General features: G+C 37.5%; 1 protein-coding gene across 14 annotated transcripts in view; it reads right to left on the bottom strand.

Moving 5' to 3' along the window:
• Positions 1–27,861, bottom strand: part of TRPM3 (transient receptor potential cation channel subfamily M member 3) — a 663,453-nt gene that overhangs the window by 239,433 nt on the left and 396,159 nt on the right. The gene's annotated exons all lie outside the window — the stretch shown is intronic.

Raw genomic sequence — 27,861 nt, 5'->3', positions numbered from 1 at the left:
GCCACTACCTTTGACTTATGGACTGGCCCCCCAAAAAGAAGTTGAGGAATCACCTTATTTTTCTTAGAAATTTAGAGAAAATAAGTTATGAACCATAAGGAACTGATGCAGAGAAGTGTTGATGTAGGAAAAGTTCCAAACAGCCAAAAACACTTATTCATAAGCAGAAATTGAGAGGGGGAATATATGCATTATGAGAGTCCTCAGTAGCCCCTGTACAGTAGAAGCAGAAATGCTGTCTATGACAGAGAAATCAATAGCCTATGTAAGACAGAGTGATGAAGAGAGTAGCCCTGCTTCCTGACAATTTTCTTATTCCAATCATAGTCAGTTTCCCCTTTCCTGATTGACTTAAGTGATTCTCATTAACACAGCTAAGAAATCCTATCCTATATAATAAAAGAGAAACATGTAAATTGACTGTACCTCTGCTATGCTCACCAGCCAATCAGGAGTGAGTATGCAAATAACTCAACAAAGATGGTGGGTTAATTTGCATACACAGGCACCAAGCATAGAGCAGAGAAGGAGAGCTAGCGGTTTGGAGGTCTTGGCAGAATGGGAGGTTGTGGGATGGAGACAGAGCAGGAAGGGAAAACCCAGAGCGTGGGGAGCACCAGGAATTCTGGGAGTAGTAGTTCTGGTGGCAGCCCCAGGATTGGAAGGGGAAGCCCAGAGAGTGGGGAGCACCAGGAATGCTGGGAATTGTAGTTGTGGTGGCAGAAAGATCTAGACACTACAGCAAAGTGAGCCTGTAGCAAGTTACTATTGTAGTGGGGGATGAAGAGAAAGCAAAGGTGAGAGATATAAGTAAAATCAGAGTGTCTAGGAAAAATTAAAGTGAATATATCCTAAAACTTCCAGGAAATCTTCACCAATGAAGCAAAGCAAAAAACAAAACAAAACAAAACCCCTCTATTATTCTATGAGCAACAACTCAAACTGGATTGGGGTCTCAGACAATTCGCTCATATGATTTGCTCATATGAACCATGGGTCTTGGATGTCCCAATGTTTCACTTTATGGGAAAAGCAAAGTGATTTTCAACATTTGGGTAGTTGTTTTTGGGTTGTATTTTTTAAAAAACAAACATACTTTTAATTCATACTCTTTCAGTCTCCATCCTTTGCCATGGTTCATAATGAAGGACTTCCCAGGGTGTCTTTCTGTAACAGGGTGTGGTTTACTACAATCCCTTGCATGGACAGTGCCCAAAGGCAAACTCTTCAAGTTGCTTGTTTACAATTTATTGTGCATATTCTTTCCTTATCAGAAAAGCCGTGCTCATTTATGGAGGGCTTTTTGGGAAAGCATTACACAGAAAGAAAATATATGTTACCTCTAACCCTGACTCCTGCCCAGACAGAACTCTGATAACATGCTCATAAAGGTTCCTGGAAGAAAAGTGTAGGAAGCCCCAGAAGCCTACAAGCCAAATATCTGATTTCTCTCTGGGATGCAGTGACCCAGTGAAAGCATGTAGAACTGAATTAACCATTCATCTGAGAATGTGCTGACCAGGCATGTGAGGGCGGAAACAGCGATGGCCCAGCATGGGCTAAGGTGCCCTTATTGCAGGAGGGACATGGCATTTTACATAAATACACAAACAATTCCTGTGTACAGGGGACATAGCTCTTCCTTTGTTTTTGCAACATCCTAATGTATGTATGTCCCTACACCACAGAGCTGAGGGACATGCAATCTTGTAATCAAACTAATTAAAAGTATTAGAACAATCCTAGAGATAATTATAAGCATCCTGACATATTAGGAAACAACTATGGAATCAGTGACTTGAGGCAAAAATCCTGCTAGGAGTTATCCCAGGAGTTTATGAACAATGTATAATACATGATAGTCTCTTGCTCACAGATTTTTAAGTGAGAGTTGGTCTCCAGCATCCCATTTTTAAAATTAACAATCAAATATAATTCCCTGAAGGACCCTCTGAGCCACAGTGTTCATGTTTCCTCTTCATCATTGGCTGGGATTTCTCAAAGTTGGCTACAAATGCTTACTTGCAACATATCAAACCCATTGCACTGCCTCCGTTTAGTTGCTCTTATCCTACTCCAACATGGCAGTTTTCTAACAGGCTGTTCTGTCCCCTGCTCCCTGTCCTTACTCTGTCTTATCAGTGCCACAAGAAATATCTTCTTAAACTTGATTTCATAATCTTGGTGCTATGGACATTTGGGGATAAACAGTCCTTTGTTGTGGGTGGGCTGTCCTGCCCTTGAAGGATGCTTAGCATCATCCATAGCCTCTACCCAACTAAAAACCAGTGGCAACCCCAGCCCTAGTTGTGACAACCCAAACTGGTCTCTAGTCATTGCCAAAAGTCCCTTAGGAGCAAAGTGACCCTGGTTGACAACCACTGTTCTTAAACTTTAGGATGGAGTGGGTTAGTCTCCTTCTCTATTGTCCCAAGGTTTTGTCATTGTGTTCACCTATCCATGCAGGTTGCCTAAAAACCACATTTCCAGCCTTGTCTCCTATTAATCTCACTGACCCTCACTCTTCACCAAAGAGGCCACTCTTCCAAGTAACCATTGATGCCTCTCCTCCTGGCATTTGCTTCTGCTTTTCCTCAGAACTTGTGTATGCTTTTTATTTTACTTTTGTTTGCTGTCCCAGGAAAACCTGACTCCTTCAAAGGTTACTTCAAAACTCCAAAGTTTTTCTTGATTTGCCTAATTATCTCCACTCCTTCCCTGTATACTGCTCATTTACTTCTGCCTTTACCCAGAGCTTATTCATTCTGACTTGTCCTGCAACCAGTTTTTTGCCCATCTCTTTTCCCCTTGATTGCAAAGATTAGAACTTATTTCTGCCCAAGTTGCTGGCACTTAGCGTAGGAAAAATACAAGTTGGTCCTTAATGTTTGTGCAAATTAATTTTAAAATGATATTTAAAGCACACCACAGAGACTAAAAATATTTTAAATCCATATCTTATAACTGACTCACCGAGAATAATGCAAATAAAATTAAATGTGTGTTATTGATTTACAGCATTATACTTAAAGCCAGGATATCAGCCAGCAACACTTTAGACTATGTCTTTTGTGTTATGCACTTAACCAGAATTAAGTTAAAATCAGTAAAAAAATAAAAACTTACCAAACTACTCATAATCACCCCAAATTAACACTCCCCAAAACAAACCTATAAGCCATGCTTACTTTAGTGTCTTTCCTTTCTTTTAATAAATATAAATTATACTTCAAGTCATTTTTGTAAAGTAGGCATTATATAAGCATCTTTGGAAGAAATGCTATGAAGGGAAACCAATGAGATGTAGGATTTAAGAATTACTTTAGCCCTAGCTGGTTTAGCTCAATAGATAGAGCTTCTGATTGTGGACTGAAGGGTCCAAAGTTTGATTTCAGCCAGGGGCACATGCCTGGATTGCAGGTTCGATCCCCAGTAGGGGGTGTGCAGGAGGCGGCCGATCAATGATTCTCTCTCATTGATGTTTCTCTCTCTCTCCCTCTCCCTTCTTCTATGAAATCAATAAAAATATTTTTAGAGGTAACTGATAATTGGAAGGAAATAAAAACAAAGATTGAGTTGAAAGGAGGAGGGTCATTCTTCTCTGTGGATATCTGTAATAGCATTCTGCTTAGAGTTTGCCAATACTTACATATAGACTACCTAACCTGTCATTTGGATTTCTGTAAACACATCTAGTTGATAGGGCTCCTGATTAGAAAGAACGAGGGCTGAGGATATGAGATTAGGTGATTTAGTTTAGGTTGTCTCAGATCTTATTAAGTCCAAATTGAGTCACATCTCCATGTAGTTTTCTTTCTAACATCATGTGATGCAAATCAAATGGATATAAATGAATATAATTTTACACTATGATATTTATGTCAATATACTTTTTTTTAAATGAATTATTATGGAAGAGAGTTTCCTTGGACATCTGAAATGACAAGAATAAACGTCTGGCATGCAACTATAAGTTTCTTATTCCAAATTATGATTCTTCTAATAATTTGTTATATGCAAGAGAATGAGGTAGCCCATACAAATCTTATATCTTCTTGATATCTGATTATCTGTGTTTTTCAACATCTGTTTTTCAGCTATCCGCCCTTTCTTCCTTAGCTCCAGAAACTGGTTTGTCCCATTCTACCTATGTATATAAGCATACATTTGTACACTCACATATACATGAAGACTTAAATTTGGTCATAAGTACAGATATTACAAGAGTACAAAGCACTGTGTATCTTTCCCATAACCATCACATGATGGAAAATCATGCCAACTGTTGTGCAACTGCAGTATGACAAGTGTAAATGCCCTAATTGGTCAATCAGACCAGAATGATGAAGTTTTTTGTTTTTTTTAAACCAATGTCACTTCTAATTTATTACAACAGTAATGAACAGCAAAGCAGCCTATTTCCCACGGATATCTTCAAAGCTCTACAGATTGCCATTTGAACCATTCTTTAATTGCATCTGGCACAGATTGTAGCATGCTCCATAGAACCACGAAGGCGTACTAACTGGATTTGGCTATCCCTAAGTCACTCTAATGAGGCTTTTTTTGAAGAAGTTTAGCTTCGGTCTTCACTCTGAACTGTTGTAACCACTGAGCACATAGTAGGTATCTGAAAACTTGAATTTTTTTAAATCACAATATAATTACTTAAAAAATTTCTCAGTAGACATTAAGAGTATTTTTGTTTTGGGTGTGGGTATGTATTTATGTTGTATGTAGCTTATCTAATCTGGGATGTAAATTTTCTGAATAATTAAGATAAAATTGGAAATGATCAGTCAGTATATATTCTCCAAGACTTTTCTCAGAAAAGTTTATCTCTTATTCATCAGGTAATGTTTTTAGTTTTTAGTTTTTTGCCACTGAGAGATACATGTTTTGCTTCCAACTTTTGCTCTTTGTCTTACCTTCATTGTTAATGTATATTATATATTATTTTACATTGTTTTCATGGTGATTAGAAGGGATGGCTGTATAATACCTTGAGTTAGAGATAATTCACTAACTGTTTCTTTTGGCATCTTTGGCTCAGCAGACATACTGTCTTGACTCCGGGGCCGAGGATGAGAATAGGAAGGGGTCATAGTTCCCTTCAGGCTGACCTTTGCCTAGGATAAGTGTGATATGTCTGTTCTGGAATAGGAAGGGGACTAAATCAATATAAATTTTGATCAAAATGGAAGATTAAATATATGCATTTTTCGTGTTTCCTCTCAAATATTCTCCTAAGGTGATAGTAAGCAAACAAATAAACAAAATTAGGCATAGCCTAGAAGGACAAGAGCACGGGGAAGGTGGAACTACATGAGGGATATCAATAACATATTCGGAAACTTCCAAGTGGATGAGTGGTAACTGGTGTAGCTGACTGGGGACTGTTCCAAGCTGAGGGACTGGAAAGAGTGGAAAATCAGCAACAAACCAGCTGGTTCACTCTGTTGAACTGCAGACAAGTTTAGGAATAGAGGAGACAACAGGTGTTTTTTGAAGGCGGGTGTAGGTGCAGCTGTAGGGCCAAGCCCATATGCAATGATGGGTTGAAAGCCTTTAAAAGGAGCAACCACAATTCTTCTTCCAACCCACAAAGACCGGAAACCATCCCTCTCCCATCCAGGCAGAAGACTAGAGGTTTATTTTTTTGAAAATTTGAACCTCAGAGGATTGTGTTCTAAGCCACAGATGAAAGAATGCTTGAGGCATTCTACTGAAAACAAAAAGATGGAGTGAAAGTCCACAAATGGACCAGTGATATCTGGTAGGCTCCTTACTTCCCTCAGCTGCTAGAACATGGGTATTTGGTTGAAATAGCCTCCTTACCACCCCTGTTCACTCCTACCCCACCCTGCACATACTTTCAGGCAGAACACTGGAGGACTGACTGTTCTTTGGAAATTCTAAAGTGCACCCAACAGAGCTAATGATCTTGACTTTTGTGGAGTATCCAAACAAAATATTGGGTGCCCACTGAAAAGACCACCAATAGGTAAGTCCCAACTCAGCACAAAGAATTTCCAATTTATATTCAGTGCCTTATTTTTAAATATAATAAGCCAAGGGTTACCAGGACTTGAGGGAAATCTCTAACAGGAAAGACAGAGACTATTAAAATCAACAACCAAGAAAACAGTGCCAAGAACAAGGGTAGTAGGTATATTCAATAGTCTCAGAGGAATAAAGTACCTCATGCATGAAAGAAAAAGGACCATAACAGAAGGCATACCCAAACAAAAAGGGATTATTAGAAAGTTAAAGATATAACAATAAAAATTAAGAAATAAAATAAAATAAGTAGCAGAAGATAAAGGTGAGGTTATTTCTTGGAAAATAGAACCAAAAAAGGAGAAACAATATAAGAAAATCAGAGAATCGGTAGTAAAGATTTGTATTAAAAGAGAACAAAGGAAAAATTATTAAAACTTGACATTAGGAAAGTTCCCAGAATAGCATAACTTAAATTTCTAAATAGAAGGAGCCACTGAATACTCAGCTCAATTGATGAAGGTAGACCTAACCAAATAATAACCTTGTAGAATTTCCAAAGGGTCTGGGAAAAGGAGAAGATTCCATAAACTTCCAGACAAGGGAAAACAGGTTTCAGAAATAAGATGAAGAGTCAATAAAATCTAGAAAACCATGGGAATTACCTTGAAATTATGAGAGGAAAGTAATTCTAAATCAGGTGTGAGAATAGAATAAAGGAATTTTAGGACAAAAATATCTCAAAATTTAATCTCCTGTGTGCCCTTTTGCAGGAAGGATGGAAAATATCTTCCATAGATATGAAGAAACCTGGTTTTCAAAGAACAGGAAACCAAGCCCAGAACAGAGGCAGATGGAATTCACAGGAGGGCGGAAAGACCAAGTGCTGCACGAGACAGCCATGCAGAATGGTCCAGACTGAAGCAGACAGACTGATAGGAACATGGGGTTGAAACATACTTGACAGAGCTGCTGAGGGTATGAGAAAACTGGATGGAAAGTCCAGCATATGGAAACAACAGCAACAAAAACAAATAGCCTAAGGTTGCTCAGGAGAGGAGAAAATATTATTATGTGGCTCAGCAGGGAGCAAAGTTTGCTTAGTCATAAAAAATGAAAACACTGGATATAGAATGAAAACACACACACACACACAAACACATACACCTGCTAAGTCTTTATTGGGAATAAAGGAGAAGAGTGTGTTGAGAAAGGAGAGTAAAATAGTTAAATCCTATCTTTCATAGTTAGAAATATTGATTATAAAAAATTAAAAAAAAAGTAGAATTGTAAGTGTGCTATTTACAAACAGAGAAATAATACCAGAAGAAGATGCTAAGGGAGTAGGAAGTGGATGGGAAGCAGGAATGTGAAGTGAGAAGGGGAGGGTAAGGACTCTAGTTTTTGTGTTAAAGGCCTTGTGGTGCTATTTGGTTTTTTAAGTGGAAAAAAAACAACTTTGTAATAAGAATTAAGTTAACAACAACAATAACAAAATTTGAGTAGGAGCTTGGATCCTTATCTTTGCAGCTCCTCCTGGATTGTTACATAAAACAAGCAATATATTAACTATTTTGAGCTACTGTGTTAGGCAGTTTCTTATGCATCATTTTAATCCTAATGACAACCCTCCCAGGCAGGCCTTTTATGGTCCCTCCATTCCAGATAAAGACCTCGACCTCAGAGAGCCAAAGGCTTGGTTGCCCAAGGTCAGAGGACTAACAAAGTCAGTTAGACCCTACCTAAAAAAAACTTAATAATTTTATTCAATCTGAGTTCCGTGTTCTTACCATGTCCCAAAGATTCATTTAATTTTATAAAAAAAGGTTTGATTTCAAGAAGTTGTCATAGGCCACCACTTTTCTGCCAGCCTTCCTTCAGGTACATAGCAAGGTGAGCCTCAAGATGATAACTTTAATCCTTCTCTGGGAATATTAATAAAGTAAAAAGAAAAAATGGGGAAGCAAGTCTGAGATTTTTTATTATCAGAATGTATTACCCACACAGTTTCAACATCTGATGACTTAAAGGTTGGAAGACTACATTTAAAATTTAATTATTCATGGGGGTGAAGAATTTACTTTTTTTAGGCAACAGAATAGTAGACAGGACTGATAGTGTAATAAGTTAATGATAGTAAACATCTTTCAGAGAAAGAAGTCCCTATTATAGTCAGAACATTAAACCAGTCATTCATAAATTGGTGGAATAGCTAGAAATAGGGTAAGTACCCTATATAGTGTAATTTCCCCTATTACATTAATGAGATCAGATCTTGAATTATGAAATTAAAAATAAAGTCATTTGATTATTTTCTGGGAAATAATTTTAGCTATTTACTGAAGCTGTGCCACATTTTTATTTTAAAAAAAATTATCTTAAAATAAATATTGTGGTTCAATTCAATTCAACTTTGGTCACTTCAATATGTTATGCTTTTGAAATAAAAAATAATTCCAAATTAATACATTCTTCCTCTTTCTTAGGAATCAAGCTTTGTATTTGTCTGTTTGGTTAAAAAAAAAAAAGATCAACAAATTAGTCTACAAATATTTGTGAAAAATGATCATGTTCATGGATGGTTAAATCCAGTTCTAAGAGAATCTGCTTCTGCATTAGGTCAAGGGTTTTCAATTAAACAGGCTATTCTAATTCTTAATCAATACTAGGATGTAAGTGGTTAACATTGGTGATTTTTATTCCAGGCATAGTGTGTGGTAGAATAGAAAATAACTTCAACAACAATAACAAAAAGAATAGGACAGGTTCCTTTTTCCAGATTCTTGTTAATTATCTTTACATGTCTAGGTAAGTCACTTAACTGCATGACAAATATGCTCATGAATAAAACTGATAAAATACAGTCCACTGTAATTACTTACAAGGCTGTAAGTATGCTGCAACGAGATGGCACTTTAACAAGCACCCAGCACCATCTCCATGCAATATATTCTAACAAAGAGGCAACATGGATGATCTATTTCCCCAAGGACAGTCTCTTCCTGTAGACTACTATTAAAATATCTAGGTGTGGGTATTGCCTGAGAGAGCAATAACACATTTGCTAATAAAACTAGCCCCCACAGCTGCCCCTCTGCCCCTCCCCCAGAGATCCTCTAAATTGGAAGGGCTGTATAACAATGCCATAGAAATTTGCTCAGGGAAATCACATGGACCATGCCAGGGGAAAGGGTCAAAGAACTGACTTTTTCTCAAGGAATCTCGGGCAAATAATTGAAACAATTCCAGCCAAAATTTTGTCAATCATAGAAGGAAGCCCTGTTAGCTTCCTTGTGGCTTTTCTTAGGTTCAAATGAATAAACAATATGAGTGGTTACTATATAGGAATTTTTAAATAAATCATAAAGTAACATAGAAATATGTTATAATGATATTATTACTAACAAATAATAATAGCATAGCATAAATATCAAGATGCCTCATAGTGACCACTAAGGGCCCATGGTATACTATAGGTATTTATAGAGGGAGCTTAATGACTTTGGGATTGAAAGTGCATCTCTTAGAAATGGGGCAGTTATGGCCCTATACTCTTTATTTACTGGAAAGCGAACACTAATTCATGCAGTCATATTACTATGGTAGCAAAGCACCTCCCTTCCCAATCCCACATGTGGTCAGATTTAAGGGCTAATGGTAATTAAAGATTGACACAGGGTGAATAAGATTAATATTAGAAAAGGATTACATCAAAAAAAGATTTACATCAAAAGGATTCTTTCTCTCCTCCCTCTCCCCCTCCCAAAGAAGGCCTGGGACACAAAAGGAGTCTTATGCAAACCATTCTAAGCCTCTCAGTTATTTGAACAGAAGTTGAAAAATATGATGAATTAAGCAAGGATTTTTTCCTACTAGAAAATACCAGAAGTTATGGCATCCTTAAGGCTTTACTCCACACAAAGGAAATAGTACTACATTGTCAGGCAAATTGGGTCATGGATGTCCAGGAACTTGGGAATCTTGTTGGGACAGGTGGAGGAGAGCATGAACAATAGACAGAATGAATGAGTGTCCATAAGCCATTCCATCAAATTTCAACACTAATGTGTGCTCCTGGTTAAGCTGTAAAGATACAACTTTTCCTGTACAGTGTAATGTACAAATGCAACAGATACATGTCTATGTCTGCAGGTAAGTAGTCATTTATGATGTACAGCCATAAAATCGCCCCCCCACACACACATACATATACACATCAATCAAAAATATGATCTAGAACAAAAATTAAAAATAAGACAGACAGAAAACTATTATAGTAAAGTCTATTTTGCTTTACAACAGCTTAAAAGTTGGGAAGTAATTAATGACCAATGTGCAATGTCCATATTTTACAAGTGAGGAGAGAGTATGTTCTTGAGAATCACAGCACCAGAAAGGGAAAGGACTTTATTTTTTTAAAAATATATTTTATTTATTTTTTCAGAGAGGGATAGAGTTAGAAACATCAATGAGAGAGAATTATCTATCAGCTGCCTCTTACACACCCCCTACTGGGGATGTGCCCACCACTGCCTCCAAGGTACATGCCCTTGACTGGAATCAAACCCGGGACCTTTCAGTCTGCAGGCTGAAGCTCTATTCACTGAGCCAAACCGGTTTCAGCGGGAAAGGACTATAGAGTGGAGCCAGGGACTGGGATTTCTCATTTCAGAGTTGTTTTGAGGCTCACAGCAATGCCTGTGAAAACACTTTGTTATAGAAATAAAGGGTTCATTTTCAGGGCGATTGTCTAGCTATGAGCAGAGGGAAGTTTAGGACCCAGCCAAGGTTTACCCTAGGCTGTGGGGTGAATGGATACCTGGGCCATAGTGACCAGGGCCATCACATAGGCTTTCTGGGACTGCACCATTCTGGTTTGCTACACAGTCAGTGCTTGCATCTCATGGAGCATTTCCCTATAAAGCAAGGCCTCTGCCTTTGGTACAAAGGCCAAGGATACTTACTGCTATCACTTTTCATCCATTTATTTATTCAACAAATGTTCCTTGAGCACCTATCTTGTACTAGGCACTGTTTTGGGGCACTTGGCTTTGCAGAACATTGAGCATGAGAATAGAAATGCAAGATCATGGACAATTGGGAATTCTGTAAAGAAAAGAAAAGGCAGCATTGGGCCGCTCCAGGACTCAGACCTGTGTCTTTTTGGGCTGTCATACAGAATTGTCATATTACTAACATTTATAGTCTAGCACTTGCCAGTTTGCTATATGACGGTAGTATCATGACAGTGCTACTTCTTATAATAAACCTTGAGGGTCTATGTCAATAAGGCTTACGTCTTAGCACTATGTTGCTTTAAAAGGACACACTGCAGTGCTTGGACCCTGCTACTAAGTCTGTGCATTTGAAATGCATAAAATAGCACAAATTTTGGAATCAGACAATATGATTTGGTATGCTGGCTCTACCAGGCATTAGGAGTCGGAATTGGGAAGATCTTTACCTTTTCAGGGCCTCTATTTTTTCGTGAGCCCACGGAAGTTAACAGTAGTCCCTATCTCTCAGGTGTACTTATCACCAGATGAGATATTAACCATGAAAGCACTTTGCAAAGTTTCAAGTGCTATACAAACGTTAGCAGCATGATGACAGCTCTGTATGCCAGTTCAAACACATGTAGGGCTAGACTCTTAAGAGACCCTCTGCTGCTTTTTCTGTTGTTTATGGAATTCTCAAATGCACACTACTTACATTTTGTTACTATGTTTGACACTTATTAAGTTTTCAGAGAGGCTTTTAAAATCCTTAATATTTTCTACCACCTGGAGCATTTTGAATAGGCACGTCTATCTACAAAAAAACTTACCCAGCACTGAAAGCCTACAGGAATACCTTAAATGCTCAAGATATTTGAAATGAAATTACAATAATTAATATCTGATGGAATTCCAATTTTTCTTTTCCTTCATGCCTGATAGTCTAATTAGAATTATCTAATACTATAAACTGATAAATTAAAATGACCTGTGATAATTCCCAGTATCTGTAATAGACAAATGGATTACAAAAATTTCCCAGTATTTATGAGGAAAGAGAATTTTTAGATAATTTTCTACTTCATTTATATATGTTACATATATTACAATGTTACACATTCTAATACATATTATATATTTATATCTTAAAACTCAATATTTATGGGTGAAGTGACATGTCTAGCCTCAAAATATGTAATATACAAGAAAAGAAAGTGGGTGCTAGAGTTAATGAAGTTGGTAATACTGGAGCTGTGTGATGGGTACACAAGGGGTTACTAAATATAATAATTTACTTGTGTGTATGTTTAAATTATGATAACATCTATACCTCTTTTGAAAAAAAACCATGTTCGTTTAATTTACTGCACTACAAGCTATTTTGAGGGGACATGCACTGAGGTTATATTTTATAGACAGAGTAGGGCCTCAGAAAGTTAAATATTTATAACTTACAAAAAGAGATAGACCACAACTATCTCTCAAAATACCCTAGAAACTAAAGGGTTAATCTCATAAGCGCTGCATCTGGAAGAGAGCAAATATGATTGGAGAAGTTAAAAATATTAGATAACCTTAAATTAGGAATGCAGAGGTTAATGGGAGAGTGACTTCATTGAAAGCTCATCATACAGGGAAATGTCCCCTCTTATCAAGTCCATTACTGGTCAAGTGGACCAGACAGCAGGTGGTTTGAAGGAATAAAAAAATACAATCGATGGGGCACAAGAAAGATCATTAGAGATTAAGAATACTTTTGGAAAGAGAAATGAGATGAAGTTCAGTCTCTAGAAAAAGAGACAGAAACCAGAACAGTAACAATTCATAGAGGTTTAAGGTGATATACCTTTTGTTTAGTATAGGCGTTGTTAGTGCTTTTGCTATATAAGGTGTCTACACAGTGGCTAGTTGGGGACATGTTCACTTCTATCTGCCTGCCATGCCTTTGTGGAATAGGCTACCCAGATAGCTCCATGGCCTAATGGTAACAAGTGATTTAATGTTACAAATGTATTTAGCTAAACTGATCACTGAAAGGTTAAACCCCTTCACAATATATTGGGGTCTGGATGAATGTTCTACTTTAGCAACACATACTGATTACATTAAAAAGATAGCTGCCATATCTTCCATTTCTTTTATGAGATGCAGTCACAGAAAATAAAGAACCAGATGCTGGAAGACAAAAGAATTTAAAAATGAATGTTCATGAATTATTATACAAAAAGTACTAATCAATTTGTGAATGGATGGAGACAGTGAGTACTTCCCATAATAAAAAGAAACAAAGATATAGAGCTCTTTAATCACAACTGATATTCCTTGTGCAGGAAGATAATCTAACATGTGCATTGTATATCACTCTTGGATTGGATTAGGCAGATTTTAATTAAAAGATTACCTCTGCCAAATAACAATGATGAGATTTGTAGGGACTAATGCCTAAACCAGGAGATTTATATCTTGTTAAAACCAATTTCTCTAGTTTACAATAGTTTTCTCTGTGACAGAGCAGGGCAAAGCACTGCCTAACACCAAGGAACGTTTTAGAGCTAAGCAGGCCTTCTGACTAATCTTTTTGACAGGTGAGAAAGCCGAGGTGCACAGGGAATAGAGAATATCAAGGTTGGAATTAGAACCTGATTTTCCAATAATTCCTTGCGGAGATCTTTGATTATATTGAACAGTTGCTGCAAAGAGCTCCAAAGACTCTCGGGGTACTCGTAAAAGCTCCAAAAAAGTTTAGGCTGAGTTTTAGAAAGGAAATTGTTTTCCCAAAGGCAAGTTCCAAGAACAGTTATAAAATCTGTAGGTTGGTGTTTCCAACTGGGACAAGAACCGATTGTTTAGTGAAGGGAAAAGGCAGAATATGCTAATGGGTAAAATTAAACAAACATTGGTTTCTAAATTATGCTGATAACCTAAAAGAAAATTCTTTATGTTTCTGTGTACTAGCTCACTGATCCTTAATAGCATCTCTTGTGAAGGTCAAAGAGGGTCAGGCTGGTATATTATATAGCAAGGCTCAAGCTGTCTAAGCAGTGATCATCAAACCACAGATAATTAACAGCTCAAGACAAGATAAAGCATTAACTCCAATTTCCAGACTTTTGTTAGCTTTGAGGACACCCCTGCTTGACTCTGATTCCTGGCAAGTGCTGCATATTGAGTAACTCATGAGAATAGCCTTTATTTTGGCATTACAGGGGCCTAAACTCTCACTGAACAGATCACAGTAAGTGTAAAAGAAACTGTTTTTTGAAAGACGTACTTGCTTTTTTATTCACTTCTACCAGTGTGAGAGCAGCCTGAGGAGACAGCAGAAGCTTCTGATAAAATTTGGACTGAACAAGTCTCTTGAATCCAAACCCTTCCTGGGAATGAAAGCAGTCCAAAGGGCTTTGGGAAATGTGTGCCTAACTCGCAAGCTTGTTACCAATATGGAGCTTGGACAACAGATATAAATGTACTATCCCTCTGTGGGAAAGTCAGTGAAAGGAACGAAAGCCAAGGCCAGTGCCTGAATAGTGCTCGGAGAACATGAAATGCGATTTTGCTAGAGAGAGAAAGGACCAGGGCCTGGGAGGCAATAGGAAAGGACTGAGAGATAGCAAGGAAACTGTCACCATATTGTGTTGTGGACTACAAAGAGGACTTGTCATTCCTGGAGGTAGTAATCTTACAGTTATTGCTTATTTATTAAAGCAATGGTTCTCACACAAACCTGTTCATATCCTTCAAGAGATTCACAGTGCCTAAAGGTTTGTGTTCAGATTTACTGTGATATCCAGAGCCCTTTTCCATCTCTTTCCTTACTCATCTCGTACTATGTTCACACCTCACATTTGAACCAGAGAGCTACTTCCCAGACCCCAAACTGTTCATATTGGCTCACGTACTTTGTTTTTTCTTGTACTCTTCCCTCCAAAATGCTCCTTTTCTCCCTTCTCTCTGGCCCCTCATGAGTCTGCTGTCTTGCAAAACTCAACTGAATCATTATGTCATCTATGAAAATTTTCAATATCTACACCTCAAGGAGAACTGACCACTCACACTTCTATGCTCCAATGCACCTCATAGATGTTAGACCATATTAATGATTCCACCTTATGGCACATAGTTAATTGTGTGTTTATCTCTACTAGACTGTGAACTCCTTTGCTTCATCACTGTAGAAATAGTTCTTAGCATTGCACTTGCATTAAGATATATCAATCATATTTCAATAAAGCTGTTTAATTCCTTTTTAAAAAGTTACTTAATGTTGGAAGAATGAATGAATGAATGAATGAACAACTGGATAAATGTATACTTGAAGATACTGGTTTTATATATACTATTACAGCATTATAAGTGCTTCAAAGTATCTATAAAGAATATAAAAGTAAGCACTGTATAAATTCTCATTGCCCTTTTCTTGCTTGGACAAAAGAAATATTCCAGAGACTCTCAGGGTTGAAAAGGCCCATAAACATAAGTTTATAAAAAAAAATCAAGCTCCAAGTATGGGAATCATAACTTATATGATATAAATATAATATAACTTATTAAAGGCCAAGACATAAATTTCTAGAAAAATCTAATAAATAAGGTACAATTATGGGCTATGGTTTAAAACCTTCTTACAGAAAGTACGAATGTAAAAAAAAAAAAAAGTAATGAAATTTGGAATTCCAGGCACACACACAAAAATAGAATAACAGTATAGAACAGACTATTACATAAATAGGTATTAAAATTAAAAAATAACCAAGTAAGGACATATTTTAACTCCAAAACATAAGTTATAGCCCAAAACTTGGAAGTATAGACAAATATCTCTTAACACAAAATCTGGTGTTTTCCTACTAAACACAAATGTTCACTTAGATCAGTGGTTCTCAATCTTTCTAATTCTAGGACCCTTTAATACAGTACCTTATGTTGTGGTGATCCCCAGCCATAAAATTATTTTGGTTGCTACTTCATAATGGTAATTTTGCTACTGTTATGAATTGTAATGTAAATATCTGTGTTTTCCAATGGTCATAGGTGACCCTGCTAGCAGTTCTCAACCTGTGGGTTGCGACTGTAGAGCCTAAGACCATCGGAAAACACAGATATTTGCATTATGATTAATAACAGCAGCAAAATTACAGTTATGAAGTAGCAACCAAAATAATTTTATGGTTGGGGGTCACCACAACATGAGGAACTGTATTAAAGGGTAGTGGCATTAGAAAGGTTGAGAACCACTGACTTAGATCAACCTGTATACATGCACTCTTCTCATTTTCCTCTTAGCCAAAAGTTACTGCACAACCTGACTATAGAGTAGGACTTCCGATTCTGTCCTAAATCATGGTGATGGCCCAGATGCATAGGACTGATAATGAGATGAGAAGGGTCAGTGTAGAGGAAGAATCAGTGTCTGGACTCACAGGCAGGCAGTCATAACACTTTCATAAGGGCAATACTTACTTTCTCAGTTTGTATCTTTAAGGTTCCTAGAGATTTCAAAACTCTTTTCTATGATATTCCCAAAGGGATGTAAAGGGCAATATTCCCCCAATTTATTTTCAACAGAAATAACTTATGGTTTTGCCTGCACATTGTCCTTTGGTACATTGCTATTTATATACTGCCTTGTTTCAAAAGGAACAGAATAGCCTAAAATGAAAGTGTCATGAAGAAAAACAAAACAAAACAAAACAAAACAAAAAAAACCCACAACGATGCATATGTATAATGTAATCAAGAAAGCAGGTGAAAATGCATAAAGTAATGACCTACACAATTGTTATGGATATAGCTGTGAAAACACAAATTAAAATCAAAGGAGCCTTAACTGGTTTGGCTCAGCGGATAGAGTGTCCATCTGCGACTGAAGGGCTCTGGGTTTGATTCTGGTCAAGGGCACATGGCTGGGTTGTGGGCTTGATCCCCAGCAGGGGCATGCAGGAGGCAGCCAATCAATGATTTTCTCTCATCATTGATGTTACTATCTCTCTCTCTGCCTTCCCTTACTCTCTGAAATCAATAACATATATATATATATATATATATATATATATATATATATATATGTGTGTGTGTGTGTGTGTGTGTGTGTGTGTGTGTGTGTGTGTATTTAAAAATAAAAGGAAATACCCTTGATTATTGGGCATGTAGATTAATGATCCCATAAGCATTTCCAGGTAATATAGAGTAAGTCCTTGAAGGGAAAATCCCCTTGAAATCTCCAAATACTGCCAAATAATATGAAAAGTAGGGCATTCTGGAGGCATATTTTAGATCCAATAGCTTACTTTGTGTGAGTAAAATTGTCAAGATGGAACATCAAAAATTTTTTTCTTAGCAAGGTAGTTTAAACATGACTTTGGTAAGCAACGTGATAGACAGATATGTCCATGGTAGTAAACTTTTCATGGATTTTGAAATATATTGTGGAAAGCATATACTCAGAAATTTCATTTTATATTCAGAAATAAATGTAATAAATAAATTTCCAAATAAGTTGCAAATAAGCTTTATGCATTGAAAATAAAATTTTAGTGATTTATAATGAGAGAGGGGCAGCAATTTGTGGAGCTGGAATGATCATTAGGCTTTGAAAATTTAAAGCATTTGTAATATAAAGTTTTGATATTACAAATGCTTTAATATCAAAATAATAGAGGTGAGTTTTTTTGTTTATAAGTTATTAATTGCCGAGTTACCATTAATTAATGACAACAGAGGACGACTTATACTAGAGAGCACATATGTGAAAGTGCTTTCTAAACTGTAAATCAGCTGATGATGCATCATATGTTTTGACTAATTGTCACATGTTGTGCTTGTTGTACAATTAGGATAAGATGACATGGCAGACACTTGTAGCCACACAAGGCAAGCTTTATGCCTAACATTCCTGGTTTTTGAGCATAGTGTTACATAGAACATGAGAATCAACACTGAATACCTGATATTCAATACAGCAATACATGGCAATTTTTATGTAGTTTCCTTTACCAAGCCTGCTTCTCCCCAACATGTCTAGCTGATAAATAACTGAATTCACCACCCTGCAAGCACATGACACATAACAAAGATAGAATCAGAGACATCCAAGGATAAAATGGCAAAATCTTATGAGGTTCTCCGTGGCTTCTGCCCCAGTTCGGGCATGCCCCTTCATCAGTCACACCCCATACTCGGAGAAGGTGTGACTGTGCCAGACTTCATGGCACTCAAGATCTGGAATGGCTCGTTTCCTGTGTGTGTGACACCGTACATGTTCCATAAATGCTGAGGAATGAAGGGGAGCTGGCAGAGGTTTATTTTTGTTACTCTAAAGGCTAATTATTTTAATCCAGAGGAGGAGAAGAGATATAGATTTCAGACTTTGCATAAAAGACACACATTTATTTCACCTGTATGAGACAAGTTAGGATTCGTTTGTTTTTTCTTCAAATCTTTCACCGATTATTTGATGAGAATCATGTCACCTATAAGCAAAACACAGTCCATTCACTCACTGATTCAGGTTTTGGAGACACATTCAGCCCCAGGCACTGAGTTACATGCTGGGGCATCTTGATAAGTAAGTACCAGTGTCTGATGCCTAATGCATCTTGAATGAATGAATGAATCAATCAATCAGTCAATCATTCACCCATGATTGTGAATAATGATTCAGGGGAAGAGAAAACTGTTGGCTTGAACCTTATGAGAACCTATTGAAAGAGCTCACTGTTTCATGCCATGAAGAGCAGAGTGCACAAACATAACCCTGTTCCTGCCTCCAGTTTGCAGTCTGGTACAGAGGTTGCCTCAAACACAAAAGATTCCATAACACAAGGCATAGTGTGTTCTGCTGTAAATGTAAAAGAGGAGGCAAAACGGATGGGAGATGTGAAGATGTTATCCACCTCGCTGGCCAGGGGGAAATTACAGCCGGAACTCTTTCCCAGGAAGGAATTCAGAAACCGAATCCAGTACAAAAGAAAGATGACTCTGTGTTGGTTGGTACCCACTGTCCTCTCCTGTGTTGAAATGTTAACATTTTCAGATATAATGGGCCTTTTTTTCCAGGTCATGAGGCACTGACAATGTGCCGGAGGCCTGAACAAAGTTGGTCCATCAGCAGGGCTTAAAACAAAGATCTGGGCTTTCCTGGCTGCTGAAATGAGAGCTGAGGCATTGACATGCAGGGAAATGACAAGTTTGGTTGTGAACATTAGCTCTGCTATAGGGAAATGCCACGTTGGCACTCCCACACTAACGTTCTGGACTTCTTAAAGTGTGAATGGAGGCTTTCATCTGCCTCCCTAAAGTGATAATTTCCCTTAAAATACTCTATTAAAAGTGTTCTTGGGGTATTATTAAAAAATTAAAAGGTCCTGACTGGTGTGGCTCAGTAGTAGAGCACTACCCACGAACCACTAGGTTACAGTTTGATTACCAGTCCTAGTCAGGGCACATGCCCAGGTTGCGGGCTCCATTCCCAGAAGTCAGTCGATTGATGATTATCCCTTCCTCTCCCTTCTCTCTCTCTGAAATCAATAAAAACATAAATAAATAAATAGAAATGGGTAAAAAGAAAGATATTCCAATTATGAATCAATGTACTATGTTTTTTGTTTGTTCTTTTTTTAGTAAAAAAATGAAAGACAAAATTTGCTTTTTTGTTAAGTTTATCATAAAGAAAACGGAAAAGCAAAATACTGAATATAAATGTACTAGAGGCCGGGTGCATGAAATTCATGCATGGGGGGAGGGGGAGTGTCCCTCAGCCCAGCCTGCACTTTCTCCAATCTGGGACCCCTCAAAGGATGTCTGCCTGCCCTTTTAGGCTCCCAACTGCTCGCCTGCCAGATTGCCCCTAACTGCTTCTGCCTGCCAGCCTGATAACTACCTAACTGCTCCCCTGTCAGCCTGATTGGCCTAAACTGCCCTCCCTTGCCTATCTGGTCACCCTTAACTTCCATCCCCTGCCAGCCTGGTCACCCCCAACTGCCCTCCCCTGCAAGTCTGGTTCCCTCCCAACTGCCCTCCCTTGCTTGCCTGATTGCGCACAACTGTCCTCCCCTGCTGGCCATCTTGTGGTGGTCATCTGGTGTACACATGGAGGCACCATCTTTGACCACATGAGAGCGGCCATCTTGTGTGTTGGAGTGATGGTCAATTTGCATATTATTCTTTTATTATAGAGGATTTATATATATATATATATATATATCACTATATACAGGAGTTGGCAAAAGTAGGTTTATAGTTGTGAGTATGAAAAACAGTTTATTCATGTATTATTATTTATTATGGTATTATTTATTTGCATTAAAACTGTAAATCTACTCTTGTCCACCTATGTGGACACATATCATTGAAGATGTCACTAAAGAGTGATTTAAGTTCAATTTTATCTGTAAAATATTGTTTAACTTTATTAGCTAGAACTACTATACAACAAGAGAAAGGGTTTAGTCTGCCATTTTTCTTTCATTCATGCTTAATTTTGAAATGAATAAAAATATTAATTTTATCACTTTTCTGGCAATCCTGAATACCCATAACATAGTGAAGCCATAATAATATTTGTTTACTGAATACTTGCCTGGTTAGAAAAAAATAAGAAAGTTTTTCTAAGAAGTTAGTTCTCTCTTATCAAAGAAGTGCAACTTAGGTGCTCATTCAGGGCCCCCTGTCTCCAATTCACTGCCTATACTAACAAGTGCAATAAGTAATGTGGTTCCTCAGAGCCCATCAGATTGGACACAGCCCAGAGAAAGGTGTGAGGAAGGAAGGATAAGAAGGAAGGAATTTGGAGATAAGAATAGAAAGTAACTTCAGAAAGAGCAACCTGGGACTCTCTAGGGATGGGGTGAACAGCCAACATATATTAATGAGCCTGGAGCAGCACCGATTTCAGCACAAAATGTCACAAAATGACACAGCCTGCAGGGAAGGGCTAAATGGGGCTTGGACACTCAGTTTGAAAAGACAGGGTAATAACCATTTAGAGTATTTTATTTCAAACGTGTTGAAATAAAGTTTTGCTAATGTTAAAGACATTTAAAAAGAGGACTTAAAGGAGAGTCTATTAGCAATGGGCTCCTTTTGATATTAACAACCTGGAAGGAGCTTTTCTAAATGTTCTGTATATATTCCATAGTCTAAATTTTCCTTATGGCTAGGGAAGTTTTCTTTGTAGTGTTCCCTGAATCTCCTAACATCTGCTACATCCATGGTTTGGTTTCATAAAGTAGGTGAGCGAAAAACTCAACTGTTTTAGCAAGTTTCAAGATAACCTAGGGAGATAGATGCAGTAATAACAAATAGACGCAGCTCTTGTCAATCATTAATCATCTGTTTTCCTCCACTGGCATTTCTAAGCCTACAAATGGAATGTAGGTCATATTCTTGAGCAGTATTTCCAAATCTGTTCCTTTCATGGCATTATTCCTGCAAGATGTTGCTTGAAAGGGTTTGCAGTGAAGTTCATTTGAAATTTCAGCACACTGTAATCTCCTTTTGGAGACACACAATACACATTAACATATTAAAGAGCATGAGTACAGCAGCAAAGAAAGCTGTTTAACATTGTTTAAATCAACATTTCCAAAACTAATTAAAAGTTTTTCTCTCCTTTGTGTAGAGACCAGTAGCAACAGTTAACATCTTGCAAAAGATAACAAAGTGCCTGAGTTAGAATTTTCACTGGGTCATTAAAACCAATTGAGGGGAATGACCTCTACTTAGTTATAATTATACCAATTCCTCTCAATACATTATATTTAATTACTAGGAAGAGTAACATAACACTGTACAAAAGGCCAACAAGATTTATAGCTATAAGTAGAAGCATCAATCCTATAATAAAAACCTAATATGCTAAGTGAGCAGTTGTCCATTCAACCAATCAAAGCATAATATACTAATGATATGCTAAGGCCACTCAACTGCTCATTATGATATGTTCTGACCACCAAGGTCCAGACACCCTGACTAGTAGGTTAGCTTGCTGCTGGGGTTTGGCCTATTGGAACTGAGCCAGATGGGCCGGGCACACCCTGGAGCCTTCCTGCAGCCCCTCCCTGACTGGCTAACCTCCCACGTCTCTCCCTGGCCCCAATCCTGCACCAGTGGGACCCCTCAGCCTGGCCTGTGACCTCTTGCAATCTGGTAACCCTCAGGGGATGTTGGAGAGCCAGTTTCAGCCTGATCCTGCAGGCTGGGCCCAAGGATCTCACTGGTGCATGTATTCATACACCAGGCCTCTAGTACTTTATAAATACCTGGAAGTTAGAAATGCAATGAATAACCACTTGTCTTCTCTATAACTAATAAACATACCCAGGGAGGATCATTACATAGACCTAGCATCCATCTTACATGTCTCTGATTGGCTTCTGATAAGAGATTCATTTCTTGTTTGAGAATCCTCTGATTCAGTTAGTCACAAACTAACAATAACAGCTCATAAGAACACAGAATAAAATAGTGACTTTATTCTTCCTTCACAACTTAAACAATCATATTCCCTTCTTTTGTTGCTGAATATTTATTTCTGTAATAACATTAGGAGAAGTCTTGTGAAACAACTATTTCAACTATATACAAAGAATCCCAGGTAATAGCCAAGGATTTAGAGTTTACATATATTACAGAAAAGGAATGAAGAGATACCAAAAATATCTTACACTGGGAATGGGTTTCATTCTCTGCTGTCAGCCTGTGAGAGAGGCTAGCTGAATGATCCTTCACTGGGCCTGGAGTTTAAGGGAGAATACTGAATCAAAGGTGAAGAGGGCGGGTGACCTCTAGCAGGTTATTAGTGCCAACCCTTTGCTATGTCTCAGGGAAGCAAATGCAGGGGGAGTTTTGGAAGTTCCTGAAAGTTTGGGGAAGAATTCTCCAGGCTGGAAGAGTAACATTTAGATGCAGATATGAAATGTTGTCAACGGGGATAATAATGATTCTTTTTAAAAGTTCGGAAACAGAACCGGAAAGATAGGGAGATTCTGGAATAAATAAGGATTTAAATAGAGTCAGACATACCCAGGTGTATGAGAGCTATATAAATATATCCTGAAATTTACAATACTTTAATTTACAGTTTGTTACAGCACAGTTTATTAAAGACAACCTAACTTCATTTAAATAATACAACTGATTCTTGTTCATCATTGATTCTGTATTTTTGAATTTGCTACCCCATATAATTTATTTGTGATTCCCAAATCAATACTCAGTCATGGACATGTGTAGAGCAGTAAATAAATAAATAAATAAATAAATAAATAAATAAATAAATAAATAAATCGAGGTGTCTGCTGTGCATGTTCCCAGCTGAGGTCAAACGAGGTCATGCTTTGCCTTCTTGGTTCAGCTCTCATACTGTATAGCTTTCAAGGTTTATTTAGTGCCATGTTTTCCACATTTTTATAGTTTCTGCTGATGATTTCTTTATTCAAAATCTACCCTAAACATTATGCTTCAAAGTGCTGTCTACTGTTCCTGAGTACAAGTACAAGAAGGCTGTGATGTGCCTTATGGAGAAACAAATGTGTTAAATAAGCTTCATTCAGACACAAGTTATAGTGCCTTTGTGAGTCACTGTTAATGAATTAGTAATGTGAGTTAAATGCACATATAACAAGGTTTTGTGTTTACCAGTTGATGAAAATGTATGAGCAAAGGCTTATGGGAATCCAACCCTAGATTTCTCCTAGGGGCAATGATTCCCTATCTGCTAATCCAGTGTTTCTGGATTAGCAGATACAGAAATGATTACTGTAAATAAAAAGAATCGATTATTTAATTAAATAACATTTAATTATTTAAATAGACAGGTTGAGAGAGTTTCACTTCAGACAATTGCAGGCTAGCTGGTTTCAGACCAGTACCCCACCAAGAACAACTATATGAGTTGAACAAAATAGTAAAACTTTTAAAGACAGGGGGAAACTATAAAGCCAACAAAGACTTATGGAGCCAAGATCCAGGAGAGGAGGGAAGCTTTATAGAAGTGAGGGTAGCAATATTGAAAGAAATGAAAGATGACCTATACAAATGGATTAATGGATTGAAAGATACAATATTGCAAAAATATCAGGTCTCCCCTAAATTTCTCTGTATTCAATGGAACTTCAAGGAAAATCCCAAGGCTTCAAATAGTCAAAACAAGCTTGAAGAAGAGCAAATTCGGAGTGTTTACTCTAGCATTTCTGAACAATTCTTATAAAGCTACAGTAATTAAGACAGTATGACACTGACTTATGGATAGACAAATGGACAATGGAACAGAATACAGAAAGAGACTCATACATATTTTTACAGTTAATATATAACTAAAAAGACACTTCAGAGCAGCAGATAAAGGGTAAACAGTAATTATGTTATATATATATATATATATATATATTATATATATATCCCTATTATAAAAAACAATCCATTACAGATACAAATGTGAACAAAGCTTCTAGAAGTAGTGAAATGTCTTTATATATTTGGGGTAGGAAAATAATTCTTAGACAGGTCATAAAAACATGAACCATAAGCAAAAAAGGCTGATTCACTGTAGTATATTAAAACGTAAACTTCTGTTAACCAAAAAACTATAATATAAGAATTAAAAGGCAAGTCACATAGTGGGAGAAAATATTTGCAATACACATAACTAATTAAGAATCTGTACCAGGATATATATTTAAATAAATAGCCCAGGTTCCCTAGAAAATAGACCTGGAAACAAAGCTAACAGGATGCTTTATTTGAAGGTAAAAATTCAAGGGCAGCAAGAATGAGGGGAGTGAGAAAGAGAGGCAGGAAAATAAATGCCTGGATACCCACAGCTTTATAAGAAAACATAGCTGATTGCTCAGTTTGGACATGGAGAAAAACCTAGAAAAGTGTATGAAGAGGAGGGGAGGGGAAGAACTTGAATGCTGATCTCCTTCTAGCTCCTCTCATTGTCACATTAGGGCACTAACTTTTTTACATTTCTATGGTAAGTCACCTGACTTTTCCAGGAACCTCTAGAGAGGTGGTGGGAAAGTCAGGCCCACAGTTGTCTGGTAGGGTTGTGTTTCAGAACCAGGACTGCTGCATATCCAACATGATAGGCATGGAAAGGCAGTGCTTATTCTGAGGGAATCCCAGGCAGCCTGTGGTTTAGGAAAGGAGGCAATAGCATTGGTAGTTTGAACTGTTCAGTAAGCAGGTAGTTAAGGGCCCCAAAGTTAGGGGTTTAAAGGAGTGAGTTAACCACAGGGGCATATAAATGAGGCCCAATACACAATCAAATGGGAGAGCTGGCAAAAAACTGGATGAGGTCATTTCAATATATCCAAATGGACAACAAGTATATTTAAATGTATTCAACCACATTTTTCATCAGGAAAATAAAAATAAAAAAACACAATAAAATACTAGTATTCAATACATTCCCACCCTAATGGCTAAAAGTAAAAACACTGACAATATGAAGTGCTGATGATGGGAGAATGAAGCTCTCGAATGCTGGGTGGAGAGTAAATTGCTACAATTTTGAGTGTGAACTGACATAATTACTTGGATTTTTCTACTATTGTTGAATATATGCATAGTTTATAATGCACCAATTCCACTCCGAGGCAAATATCAACAGAAGTTTGATACTGTTTCACCAAAAGACATGTAGCTGGATGTGTATAATATCATTATTCATAACAGTACCAAACTGGAAACAACCCACATTTTTATCAATTGTAGAGTAGATAAATCAATTGTGTCATGCTCATACAACAGAATAGTAAACAGAAGTGAGAAAGAACAATCTACTACTACCAGCACCACTACTATTATATACAACCACATGGGTGATTCTCACCAACATAATAATAAAATAAGTCATATGCAAAAGAATACATTATTACATTTATCTAAAGTTTAAAAACAAGTGAAATTAAACATGGTGTTGGAAGTTAGGATATGGTTACCTTTGAGGAGGAGGGCTGGATAGAGTCTGGGAAGGGGCACGATTAGGGCTTTTCAGGTGTTGTCTGGACCTCCTTGATAATTACATGGGTCTGTTCACTTTGTGTCAATTGATTGAGTTGGTGTGCTTTTCTACTTGTTATACTTTAACTTAAAATTTTATTAAAAATTAAAAATAAAATTTGGTAAAATTATAAGATCAATTAAAAGATATGCCATAAAAACTGAATCTTTGATTATTTCTTTACCACTGACTACCCACTCTTTTGTCTCTAAGACATCAAGATTCTGCTACAACATGCAACTGAAATTTCCAAGCAATGAATACTACATATGAGTATTTACTATGGGCCAGGTACTGCTCTAAGCAGTGTATACAGCTACTCTTTCTATCCTGTGAAAAGTCCCTTGGGATAATCACCAGTACTATCTGAGCTCTTAACCACTGCAGATTACTACCAAATGTCATAGATGCCTTTTGGCTCAAATATGTCCTTAACTTTGCTGCAGCAATGAAAACAGAATACATGCCCTTCCTTGAAGTGTTTATATCAATTTCTATTAATTATCCCTTTTCTGAAATGTGTCTGTAAAATAAGAGCCGCCTTATTGAATGTTAATGATATTTACTATGTCTGAAAAGTTCTTTGTGGCCTAATATGTTGAGAAACCCCTAGATTATATAACTTGAAAAGTTTTCCTTAATCAGAAGATTGTGTAAATTGGGACTATTTTTTCAAGGATTTATATATATAACATATATAACACAGCATTTCTAAAACTTATTTGACAAATGAACCTCATATCATATCAAATCATAGGAGTACAGATGTTCCTGAACTTACGTTGGGCTTACATCCCAGTAAATTCACTGTAAGCTGAAAATATCCAAAGTTGGAAAAATGAATTTAATAAACCTAACCTACTGAACATCATAAATTAGCCCACCCTGTCTTAAATGGGCTCAGAACACTTACATTAGCCCACAGATGGGCAAAATCACCTAACACAATAGATACACTGAAGAGTACTGGTTGTGATCTCATGACTAACTGGAAACTGCCACTCACTGCACTGACCAGCATCACAAGAGTATCACACCACAGTCACCAGATCAGGAAACGATCACTGTTGCTAACTGCAACTGTATCATTCAGTAACTCCCTATCCACTTGGGCAAGACCTTAAAGGGCATGGAAATGGCAGCTCAGGGACCAGAAAGCACAACTGAGGAAGGAAGACTCAGATAGCCATGCCTCTTTCCAACTGGTTTCCAGCTGGCCTGAGCTACATGGGGAAATGTTTCCTCTGAAGGAGCTTGTACTCTTGATATTTAATCAGATGAGACTAGAATTACCGGATTATTTGCTTAGAGTGGACCCTTAAGTGCTTGAAAGCAACCATAGGACTTTTTATTATCATGAGATGTTTGGAGATGTGAATCCCATCTGATACTTGGTCTATGGTGGGGACTAGCAAATGCACGATGTCAGTTTACTGGAGGGTATCTCAAGCTCAAGACTTTTTTTTTTTTTTTAATATATTTTATTGATTTTTCACAGAGAGGAAGAGAGAGGGATAGAGAGTTAGAAACATCGATGAGAGAGAATCTTCAATCAGCTGCCTCTTGCACACCCCCCTACTGGGGATGTGCCTGCAACCAAGGTACATGCCCTTGACTGGAATCGAACCCGGGACCTTTCAGTCTGCAGGCCGATGCTCTATCCACTGAGCCAAACCGGTCCCGGCAAGCTCAGGACTTTTGACATTTGGAGCAGAGATAATTCTCTGTTCTATATGTGGGTCAGGGAGGATATTCTGTGCCTTGTGGGATGTTCAACAGTATCGCTGACTTCTCTCCACCAGAGGTCCCTAGCACCTCCCTCCCCCCCTGTTGTGATAACCATGAATATTTCCAGAC

The sequence above is a fragment of the Pipistrellus kuhlii genome, unplaced genomic scaffold, assembly GCF_014108245.1.
Source record: "Pipistrellus kuhlii isolate mPipKuh1 unplaced genomic scaffold, mPipKuh1.p scaffold_m20_p_12, whole genome shotgun sequence".
Classification (NCBI taxonomy): domain Eukaryota; kingdom Metazoa; phylum Chordata; class Mammalia; order Chiroptera; family Vespertilionidae; genus Pipistrellus; species Pipistrellus kuhlii.
This window is presented reverse-complemented; position numbering and strand designations above follow the sequence as displayed.